Source organism: Triturus cristatus, chromosome 10, assembly GCF_964204655.1.
Source record: "Triturus cristatus chromosome 10, aTriCri1.1, whole genome shotgun sequence".
Lineage (NCBI taxonomy): Eukaryota > Metazoa > Chordata > Amphibia > Caudata > Salamandridae > Triturus > Triturus cristatus.
In genome coordinates this window covers 65,806,834-65,819,199 of record NC_140593.1, presented here as the reverse complement: position 1 = coordinate 65,819,199, position 12,366 = coordinate 65,806,834, and positions in this window count along the sequence as shown.

Here is a 12,366-nt window from a genome sequence, read left to right as displayed (position 1 = left end):
AATGCAAGCAAATGGTTTTAAAGCTTGCCCAGTTGGACCACACTCAGTACAAACTCATTTATTTTTGCATTTGATTGGTTTCTTTCTCCTGCAGGCCCACCAGGAGCAGAACTGACCTGAAGAGCTTCAGCAGGAAGTGGGTTGAAGCCCTGCTGCTGCGTGGCGCAGAGCTTAGGCACCCTCTCTGCCACAACCCATACCCAGCCCTGAACCCTAAAGCCCCCTTCGTCTGCCCTTAAACCACCCTCTTGTACAACTCCCGCCCAGCCCTGAACCTTAAACGCCCCTTCACCATACCTAAAACCACACTCTTACACAAGTACTGCCCAGCCCTGAACTCTAAAAGCGCCACTACTCCTAAAACCACCCTCTTGCACAAGCCTGGCCCAGCCCTGAACCCTAAAGCCCCCCCTTTGCCAACCCTAAAACCATTCTCTTGCACAAACGCTGCCCAGCCGTGAACTCTAAAAGCGCCCCCTTTCCTAATCCTTAAACCGCCCTCTGCAACAACCCCTGCCCAGCCCTGAATCCAAAAACCGCCCCTGAGACAAACCTGCCCAGTCCTGAACCCTAAGACCCCCCCTTTCCCTTATATCAGGTATTTCACTCCAGATACAGACATGGACAGCAGGGAGGAGGATGGTGGGCACTGTAAGTGCGCGCCTCGGCTCGGCCGGCCAAACCGACATGCACACTTAGATTTCTCTAACTGTGTTGCACAGCAGGGTGGAGAAAAGGCACTGTGCCTGAGCAAGTGTTACACCAGCCTGCTCAGGCCAATCCTGGCACTACTCTCATGCTGGGTAATAGTATGAGAGCAGCGTCTGGATTGGGTGGGGAGTCTGGGAGTCTGTGCTGTGTGGCCGCCGGGAGCAGAGTAGCACTGAGGCGGCTGGCAGCAGGACCGGGAGCGGCTAGTAAATGTTTTTTTTTCATTATCATTATTTCCTCTGGCGCTGCCTCACTACTTTCTGTTGGCAGCAGCCGCCACTTAGTGTGCACACACCCCGATCTGATATAGTTCAAGGTGCTCTCTCATGTGATGATGAAACAAAAGGAGGCACTATAAAAAAAAGTAATTGCTTAGGATTAGATCATGTGGTGAAGTGGAAGCCGGGATTGATGCCGGTTTCCTGGTTTCACATGGTACAATTCAGCCATTACATGGTTATCTTTCTCTCCTGTTTTAGATCAAATCTTAATGTTTTGTGTTTAGTTATTTGATGCACTAAATCAGTGCACAGATTTAAATGCACCAGAGCTATGTATCTTTTAAAAGCCTCTTTGGGGAGGGTTTATGTTTTAATGTAGAAACTAAAATGGAAACCGGAGCACCCACCCACGGTCAGTGCTCTGAGACCCTTTGTTCCGCAGTTAAAAGTCTTTATTGATTGTCATCCAATCTTGAATTACTTCAGTCACCCACTCCTGCCCCTTCCAAATGTTCATTCATTCATTCATTGAGTCATTGTACTGCTCGATTTTCCCGGCTCTCTTGTGATTAAGGGGACTAATGTGACTTCAGTCTCTTTCCATCCAAGTCTAAGGGTTAGAGTAGTGTATAGAGCCTATTTATTAGGCACTTCGACATGATCCTGTGTTCTTCCCCATAGATTAGGGTTTGCACATATATCCTAGAGGATAGATCCGTTAAGTATTAGGGGTAATCTGTTCTATAGTGAGGGTATTTCATGGAGTCATGCTGAATCCAGGCCTGGTAGGCCCTAAACGGGAGAGACTCCATCTTTCTTTCTGCTCCGGCAGCTTGAGATGCTTCTAGGTTAAAGGGGATGTTTTAGTTATGAGGTGTTATTCGCTTGGAGAGAACCGGTTCAGGCCGGCCCTTATCGAAGGATTGTATTTTTCTTCATGCCGAAGACACTACATCAGGCCGGCCGGCTGGGAACGTGTCCTTGGTACGGGGAGGTACAAGAATTTGGTGGGCGGCAGGTTACGGGCTGGAATTTTCCATGGGAAAATGCACCTCTATATTAGTGAAAGTCTGAGGCAGATACTGGCACTTGCTTTTTAGTCCGTAGGCGGCACCTGGCCGTTAAGCAGTAAAGCTACTACTTATTCCAGGGAAGACAGATGACAAACTCGAAGGTGGAGAAAAACCGAGAGATAGATATTCTTCTAACAGAATAGCCAAAGAAAAGAGAGTAGCCGATGAGGAAGAGGTCCCAGTGACTCGGAGAAGGAGAAGGGAGTAGATCCGTGACTGCGGAGGTGTGACTTCCAGGCGAAGCCGAGGCACAGACGAGAAGGGAACCTAGATGACCATTGAGTGCAGGCTACATACGACCAAGGTGATGTCAACCCCTTTATTATTAGAGTGTACAACTTAATCTATCGCTTTTCTTTGCAGGTCATATGTAATATGTATTATGTTCTGTGAGCGTGTATGTAGTGACTAAATAAAGTATCCAGTTTGTAGTGAATCAACATGTGCTGCGTGTTCTTGTATAAGAGGGTAGCCTATTCTTCTAGTCAGTTGTGACTTGATATGAACAGATGTTAATCCTGATCAGGTAAGTGGTAACTGAATAAGGGAGAAAGGAGCCCCTCGAACTGGGGAACAGGTTGTGCTCAACTAGCAGTCTTTGTGTGATCTGATACATAGTAACACTGGTTCCCTTGTTGTATGTCATGGTAATTATAGGATGAACTTGTGCTAAGGCTGCCGTCTGGGCAGGAAGTCCTGGGTCCATTTGGGACCGCGAGGCTAAGGCTGCCGTCTGGGCAGGAAGTCCTGGGTCCGTTTGGGACCGCGAGGCTGAGGCTGCCGTCTGGGTAGGAAGTCCTGGGTCCGTTTGGGACCGCGAGGCTAAGGCTGCCGTCTGGCCAGGAAGTCCTGGGTCCGTTTGGGACCGCGAGGCTAAGGCTGCCGTCTGGGCAGGAAGTCCTGGGTCCGTTTGGGACCGCGAGGCTGAGGCTGCCGTCTGGGTAGGAAGTCCTGGGTCCGTTTGGGACCGCGAGGCTAAGGCTGCCGTCTGGGCAGGAAGTCCTGGGTCCGTTTGGGACCGCGAGGCTGAGGCTGCCGTCTGGGTAGGAAGTCCTGGGTCCGTTTGGGACCGCGAGGCTAAGGCTGCCGTCTGGGCAGGAAGTCCTGGGTCCATTTGGGACCGCGAGGCCGCCACTTGTATTATAAGAGGTCTTGATATATATATATATATAGTAGGAATTCCCTGTCCTTAGGTGGTATATATATATGTGGTTTCTTAGGTGTGGATAGGCCCTAGGGAGGGGGTAACGTTCTGGCTGGGTTAGAGAGGCTCTGTTGAGCGGGTTCTATCTGATCCGAAAACCCAAGCAGAACATTTGGCGTCACGAACCGTTTACGAAACCTGTGTGCGTTGTGGTTGTCTTGTGTTTGCTTTCGGCGCGTGCGTGGTTTTGTTTGCATTTTATTTTTGTATACTTCTGTGTATAGTTTTTATTTTTCTTCTTTCTTCTTTTTCTTCTTTTTCTTTTCCGCGATGTTTTCTAGACGATCTAAATCTACTTTTAAGTTGCCCGTTGATATTCCCGGATGGGATTCAACGCCTTATGAAGCCTTGGCCCGTGAGTGGGCTGATTCTACTGGTTTGAGTGAGAATTGGAATTCTTCTTTGGAGCTGGCGGAGCCGGCTAATGTGATTACTTGTTTGCAGAAGGCACCCATATCGAAGGGTGAAGAGATTCCTATTTTGGGGCGCAGAGGTTGGATTGTTCTGTCTGCGTATCGGATTCTCCATGAGAGATTGTTGAAATTACAGATATCTCTTAAAGATGGAAGCGCACTTTGTTGAGATTCAGAATTCTCATACTTTGTTGCAGTGTCAAAATAAGTTGCTTGCTGATAAGCTGGAGACTTACCAAACTATTGCCGAAAGGGCGGCTGTGCGAATTGCTCGTTATAAATGCAAGAACAGGCGCGGTCGGGTTTCGACGCGAAAGGTGCGTCTGGTCGTGGCGAAAGCCGGACTGGATTGGAATCCTGATGAATGGGATGGTAATATCTGGAATTCGAGTGATTCTTGTTCCTCGGGTGAGGAGTCTGCCAAGCGCGAGTCTTCTCGTTCCCGTCATGATTGTAAGTCTGCTTCTCGCACCTCTGATGGTGCACCCCGTGATTGCGCTCGTTCTTCGGGTGGGATCGATACCTCTTACACTGATTATCCCTCTACGAGTACTGATCAGGCTCCTTGTGATGCTCGTCCCGCGGTCTCTGCGCATCCAGTTTTTCGTCGGAAGTTGCAGCAGTCTCCCGCTGCTCCGCAGGGTATTTCTTTGGACTCTTTAGAGGACTTTACGCAACAGGAAATTAGTGATATTTTGCAGCGATTTCGGCAGCGAGCTGGTGAGACCTTGCTCACATGGATGGTGCGCCTTTATGAACTGGGTGCTGCTGGTATTATGTTAGATATTGGCGATTGTTTGAAGTTTTGTTCCTTGAGTTCGGATTCTACTGTACAGGATCATTTTCGTAACTATAATGGTGGTGGTCAAATTTCTTTGCTTCAATTGGCGACTGAGGGTTGTAATCAAAAGTATTCTACTGAGTCTGATTGGCCTGTGAATGACAAACCGTGGTATACTTTGCGCGACGCTGCACAACGTCTCAAAGAGGAGGTGATGAAAACGGCAATTTTTTTGGGTACTGCTGACAGGTTGCTTGATGGTTTGTTGACATCTTCTGTGCGGAATCGCATTATTCGGTCTTCCCCTGTTGCCTATAAGCAGGTCATGATGACTTTATTGATTAATCAGACTGGTAATGTGTTATCTACGGTACTGGAGTCGGTACGCCAACTCGGTGAGTTGGGTGAGTGGTTTAAACCTGAACGTCAGTCCCGGCCTGACACCCGTACTCCGGGTGAAAATAAACTTACTAGGCGTGATATCTTTTCTGGTCTTCTAGCTGATGGTGTGCGTAGGGAGGACATTGACGGTGAGACTACCGCTCGTTTGTGGGAGTTGTTTCGCAAACGTGGTTTGGATCGGAAGGAGGGTGCCCGGCGTGTTCGGACCACTGAGTGTGATCGTGGTGGTTCTGACGGTAGCGGTGATGACGACCGCCGTGGGCGCTCTGTTCGTCGTGATGATCGACGTTATGTACGTGATGTGTCCCCCCGTCGAGAGAGAGACAGGGAGAGAGAGGGGGAAAGAGAAAGGGGGAGAAATGATTATGTTTACAGCAGACGTAGAGATGATAGGGATCAATCCCCTGAGTTGAGGAGGAGAGAGGATCATCACAGTTTGGTCGATCGTAACCTGCAGTACAATGCTGAAGACTCAAATCCGTTCCGTACGGGGAATGGATATGAACAGGAGGTACCGATACCTAAGAAACGTGAGAGTCTTTATCCTGATTTGTCCTGGTACACAGAATGCAGCAAGAATGACTAGGAAATAGGTCAAGCTCCGGTACACAGATGGGCTCACCGAGATAATAGACCCTATGTAGATATTGATATTTATTGGAGACATCGTAATATCCAAAGGGCCCAAGCATTGGTAGATACAGGAGCGGAGGCCACTCTTATTCATGGAAAATCAAAGAAGTTTACAGGTCAGCCTTTTACTATTACCGGATTAGGTGGAAAAGAAACCCCTGCAGTTCAAACTTTGCTTGAAATGAGAATAGGTAGAATCCCTAGAAAAGAATATTCTGTACTAGTGGTGCCACTCTTAGAATTCATAATTGGAATTGATATCTTGAAAGGAATGACGTTGCATCTAGACGATGGATGTTACCAATTTGGAACCACGCATTATATATCGTCCAGACCTATACGGGTTGGTCGTTTAAGAATGCCTCCCATACAAGTTCCCCAGGCGACAAAAGTGGTTTGTCAAAAGCAGTATCGTATTCCAGGTGGCCATGAGGAGATTAGTACCACTATTCAGGAGTTGGTGGATGCAGGTGTTATAACCCCGGTTACTTCTGCTTGGAATAATCCTGTTTGGCCTGTACGTAAGAGTGATAATTCTTGGCGCATGACTGTTGATTATCGAGAATTGAACAAACACACGCCCTCTTTGACTGTTGCAGTGCCGGATGTTATTACCCTAATTGAAAGAATCCAAAAGCATCCAGGTACATGGTATGCGTCCATTGATATTGCTAATGCTTTCTTTTCTATTCCAATTGCCCCTGAGTGTCAGGAACAGTTCAGTTTTACGTGGAACGGGCGTCAGATGACGTTTAGGAGTCTTCCTCAGGGCTATGTGCATAGTCCCACAATATGTCACCGGCTGGTGGCAGAGCATTTGGCTGAGGTACCGGTTCATTCCCAAATTCAGATATGTCATTATATTGACGATGTTTTGATCCAAGGCGATACACAGGAGGAAGTTCAGACCCAATTGGACAGGATCATTGAGTGCCTGCGTGGGAAAGGTTGGGAAATCAACCCAGATAAATTGCAAGGTCCGTCCCAGTCTGTAAAATTTTTGGGTATTAATTGGCATGAAGGGCACCGTGAAGTGATCCCTCAGGTTAAACAGAAGATTCTTGATTTTGCAGTTCCGAGGAATAGGAAAGAAGCCCAGAGCTTCATTGGCCTGTTTGGTTTTTGGCGCCAGCATATTCCTCATTTGAGTCAAATATTGGCCCCCTTGTACCGGGTCACGCGTAAAAAAAATGCATTTGAATGGGATAAACCACAGCAAGATGCGTTTAGTCTGGCAAAAGAAGCAATTCAACATGCTCTGGATTTATGGCCTGTACGTGATGGTGATGTGGATTTGAATGTGTCTGTACAGGGCCCTTATGCAAATTGGAGTTTGTGGCAGAAACAAGGCAGGAGTAGAGTACCGTTAGGTTTTTGGACCAAAAAGTTACCTGATGCTGGTGAGCGTTATACACCCTTTGAGAAACAGTTACTTGCTTGTTATTGGGCTCTGGTGGATACCGAGCAATTGACTTTGGGACATGATATAGTTTTGCGCCCTGAAATTCCTATCATGCAGTGGGTTCTGAGTTCGCCGAAAACTCACCGAATTGGACATGCTCAAGAGGCGAGTGTGATTAAATGGAAATGGTATATACAAGATAGGGCACGTGTGGGCCCGAAAGGAGTTGCTTCTTTACATGAGCAGGTGGCGCGAGCGCCGTCGACTGAGACTGAGAGTGAATGTTCCGTACCTTTAGCACAGGAGTCTCCTGTCAAGTGGGGTAAGCCTTTTGATGATTTGTCCGCAGCGGACAGAAACCATGTTTGGTTCACGGATGGTTCAGCGAGGTTTATAGGAACGACACGGCACTGGAAGGCGGTGTCCTATAATCCGGTCACACAGAAATTGCTGAGCACAACTGGTGAAGGTAAAAGCAGCCAATTTGCCGAGCTGTATGCTGTTTATCAAGTTTTGAAACAAGAGTTACCTGGTACATGTCATATTTTCACTGATTCTTGGCCTACTGCCAATGGACTGGCTGTTTGGTTGCCGACTTGGCATTCCCATAATTGGAAGTTACATTCCAAGGAATTGTGGGGAAAAGAGTTATGGCAAGAGATTTGGGAGATGCTCCCACAGAGTACTGTTACAATCTTCCATGTGGATGCTCACACCCCGATAGATTCTCTTGACAAATGTTTTCATAACATTGCAGATGAGAAATCTAAAATTGCTGAGGCAGTGGTGGACAGGCAAGATTCTGACATTGCGGGATTGGCGAAATGGGCACACCAGAAGGCAGGACATTTTGGAGAGAAGGCCACTAGCAGGTGGGCTGCTGATCGAGGAATTTATATTCCCCTAGATTTAATTAAAAATGTTATCTTACACTGTCCCGTTTGTCAACATATCAGACAGCGTAAAGTGCCCCAAATTGTTAAAGGTCATTTACATCGCGGAAAACTGCCCGCTCAAATCTGGCAGATTGATTACATTGGTCCACTTCCTATGAGTAGGAATTGTCAATATGTTTGCACTATTGTTGATACAGTGGCCTGCTGGTAGCCCTTCCCTGTAAGCAAGCTACCCAATTGAATACCATTAAAACATTAGAATTGATTATGATGTATTATGGTGTGCCATTCCAAATTCAATCTGATAATGCATCCCATTTTCGTGGAAGATTGGTACAGGAATTCTGTGCGGAAAACAATATTGAATGGATATTCCATATACCCTACTATCCACAGGCCTCGGGCCTGGTGGAGAGATTGAATGGCCTGCTAAAGGACCAGCTGCGTAAGTTAACAAATGACAAGTATAAGAATTGGCGAGACTTTTTGCCTCAAGCGTTATTGATTTTGAATAACCGTCCTTTCCTAAATGCTGAATCCCCACTTATGCGTTTGTTTCCTCCGAATGTTGATGCTAAGCCCAATGAAATAAGAGAGACTGTGATGTACTGGGAAATTACACCTGGAGCTTTGGCTCCATGTAGAGCGACCCCAGGGTCGGCAGGTTTAGACTTGCATGCCATGGATGACACCGTTTTAAAAAGTAAGGATCGGGTCATCATTGCTACTGGTGTTGGTATTCATATACCACCTGGGAATTTCGGATTAATCGCCCCTAGATCGGGGCTGGCTGTAAAAGGCATTCAGGTGCTTGGAGGAATTATTGACAGTGATTATCAGGGAGAGATTAAGGTGCTCCTGCTGAATAGCAGTGAGGTTGACTTACTGATACACCGCACTGACCGAGTGGCTCAATTACTCATTATGCCTGTTTTCAGTGGTACATTAATGAAAGGCACTGCCCCAACTTTGCTAACTGTACGAGGCCAGAAAGGTTTTGGCTCTACGGATAACCCTGGGGCTAGGGTTTGGGTGCAGTCGCCTAAAAATCCCCCTGAACAAGCAGAGGTTATTGCCACTGGTCAGGACAATACCATTTTGGTTATGAGACCAGGGAAAGATAGCTGGGAGGCGGTCCCGGCTGACAAATGTTACTTACGAGAATGAATAATGCCTGTATTTGATTCTCTTTCAGATCATTCTTTGGACTGTTGCTGCAGGATGTGTCGGTACTGGACTCCTTTTGGGATGGTACGACGAGAAAGGAGGGATCCCGTCAACCCGGGATGAACTGATAACCCGAGTGTTGCGTTCCTTCGCTGCGTGGGATTCATCATCGAACTTTTGGACATCATTGGCCAAGAGGGTGACTGATGCCCCTCACTTCTGTTTGACACCGATGAGATCTGTACACGATATTCTGGCGACCTGTCTGGTTGCTGTCCCTGCCTCGTTGGAAACCCTAATTCACATTTTTAATGTTTCAAAGGCTCGTCCCAATGTTCTCCTGGGTGATTTTGCTACCCATGTATATTGCCCTTTATGTACTGAACTGCCGAACGAGCCACCCCCCATCCAGTCCCAAATAGTTACTTATAATATCACACAAGGTGATTTATGCTTCTTTCTTACGTGTAATCCTAGTGCGATCTCTGAATGTCTACGCCTCAAACTAAAAGGCGCCACTTCATTTACCGCTCATGAACGGACTTTGTGCTTTCAAAGGACACCGACCACATGTGTTTCAGTTCAGAACAATATGACTTGCAATAGTTTGGTAGTTACCCCCAGTCATTATCGCACGATGTTACTACCTGCCGGATGGCTTTTCTCATGTGGTAATACTTCCTGGCCATATGTCCCTGCAAACATTTCCGGAGGCCCTTGTGCTATTACGAGACTCAGTTTGTTAATGTTTTCATCACATCCGAATGCCAACTCTCGTGTGATTCGAGATACTGTGATGTTACAGGAGGATTGTGACTCATCTTTGCATTTATATTCCAAGTCTGAATACCTTAGCCTAGCTATTTCAATTATTGGTGTTCCTGCTCTGGCAGTTTATAATGCCAAATCCATTGGGAAAATGGCCTGTTGGATGGTGAAATCCATTAATCATACTTCTACAGTCCTGTCCGACATGTTACTAGATGCCCAGGGTGAACGTAGGGCCATTTTGCAAAACAGAGCGGCCATTGATTATCTTTTGCTTAAACATGGACATGACTGCTCCGATTTTGAAGGTCTCTGTTGTTTTAACTTGTCCGATCATACACAATCCATTCGTGCACACATTGACAAGTTGCGTGATTTAACGGAAGAAGTTAGAAAACACGTTGACCAGGGCTGGTTTGACTGGCTCTTTAATTGGTTGCCTGACGTACACATGCTACGTCAAACATTAGGTGGTATTCTGATTGCTGTTGCTGTTTTGATTTCTATCTGTTGCTTTATTCAGTGTATTCCTTCACTGCTTCAATTCTGTACACTCGGTACTAGACATAGATCAGTTAGCTTTGTTTCATATTATTCTTCCACAGATGTTAGCTCCATTTAATGAATGTATAATAGACTGAAGTCAAGGGTGAAATGTACTGCTCGATTTTCCCGGCTCTCTTGTGATTAAGGGGACTAATGTGACTTCAGTCTCTTTCCATCCAAGTCTAAGGGTTAGAGTAGTGTATAGAGCCTATTTATTAGGCACTTCGACATGATCCTGTGTTCTTCCCCATAGATTAGGGTTTGCACATATATCCTAGAGGATAGATCCGTTAAGTATTAGGGGTAATCTGTTCTATAGTGAGGGTATTTCATGGAGTCGTGCTGAATCCAGGCCTGGTAGGCCCTAAACGCTAGAGACTCCATCTTTCTTTCTGCTCCGGCAGCTTGAGATGCTTCTAGGTTAAAGGGGATGTTTTAGTTATGAGGTGTTATTTGCTTGGAGAGAACCGGTTCAGGCTGGCCCTTATCGAAGGATTGTATTTTTCTTCATGCCGAAGACACTACATCAGGCCGGCCGGCTGGGAACGTGTCCTTGGTACGGGGAGGTACAAGAATTTGGTGGGCGGCAGGTTACGGGCTGGAATTTTCCATGGGAAAATGCACCTCTATATTAGTGAAAGTCTGAGGCAGATACTGGCACTTGCTTTTTAGTCCGTAGGCGGCACCTGGCCGTTAAGCAGTAAAGCTACTACTTATTCCAGGGAAGACAGATGACAAACTCGAAGGTGGAGAAAAACCGAGAGATAGATATTCTTCTAACAGAATAGCCAAAGAAAAGAGAGTAGCCGATGAGGAAGAGGTCCCAGTGACTCGGAGAAGGAGAAGGGAGTAGATCCGTGACTGCGGAGGTGTGACTTCCAGGCGAAGCCGAGGCACAGACGAGAAGGGAACCTAGATGACCATTGAGTGCAGGCTACATACGACCAAGGTGATGTCAACCCCTTTATTATTAGAGTGTACAACTTAATCTATCGCTTTTCTTTGCAGGTCATATGTAATATGTATTATGTTCTGTGAGCGTGTATGTAGTGACTAAATAAAGTATCCAGTTTGTAGTGAATCAACATGTGCTGCGTGTTCTTGTATAAGAGGGTAGCCTATTCTTCTAGTCAGTTGTGACTTGATATGAACAGATGTTAATCCTGATCAGGTAAGTGGTAACTGAATAAGGGAGAAAGGAGCCCCTCGAACTGGGGAACAGGTTGTGCTCAACTAGCAGTCTTTGTGTGATCTGATACATAGTAACACTGGTTCCCTTGTTGTATGTCATGGTAATTATAGGATGAACTTGTGCTAAGGCTGCCGTCTGGGCAGGAAGTCCTGGGTCCATTTGGGACCGCGAGGCTAAGGCTGCCATCTGGGCAGGAAGTCCTGGGTCCGTTTGGGACCGCGAGGCTGAGGCTGCCGTCTGGGTAGGAAGTCCTGGGTCCGTTTGGGACCGCGAGGCTAAGGCTGCCGTCTGGGCAGGAAGTCCTGGGTCCGTTTGGGACCGCGAGGCTAAGGCTGCCGTCTGGGCAGCAAGTCCTGGGTCCGTTTGGGACCGCGAGGCTGAGGCTGCCGTCTGGGTAGGAAGTCCTGGGTCCGTTTGGGACCGCGAGGCTAAGGCTGCCGTCTGGGCAGGAAGTCCTGGGTCCGTTTGGGACCGCGAGGCTGAGGCTGCCGTCTGGGTAGGAAGTCCTGGGTCCGTTTGGGACCGCGAGGCTAAGGCTGCCGTCTGGGCAGGAAGTCCTGGGTCCGTTTGGGACCGCGAGGCTGAGGCTGCCGTCTGGGTAGGAAGTCCTGGGTCCATTTGGGACCGCGAGGCCGCCACTTGTATTATAAGAGGTCTTGATATATATATATATATAGTAGGAATTCCCTGTCCTTAGGTGGTATATATATATGTGGTTTCTTAGGTGTGGATAGGCCCTAGGGAGGGGGTAACGTTCTGGCTGGGTTAGAGAGGCTCTGTTGAGCGGGTTCTATCTGATCCGAAAACCCAAGCAGAACAGTCATGCAGCCATGTCTCCAATATCCCTCCATTCAATGACTGGGCCGCGGTCTATAATGCAAAATGTGTTGTAAAACGCACCATAGTTGCTATCTTTTTCACAGATTTCTTGTTTGAAGAAGTCCTGCCCCCCCCCCC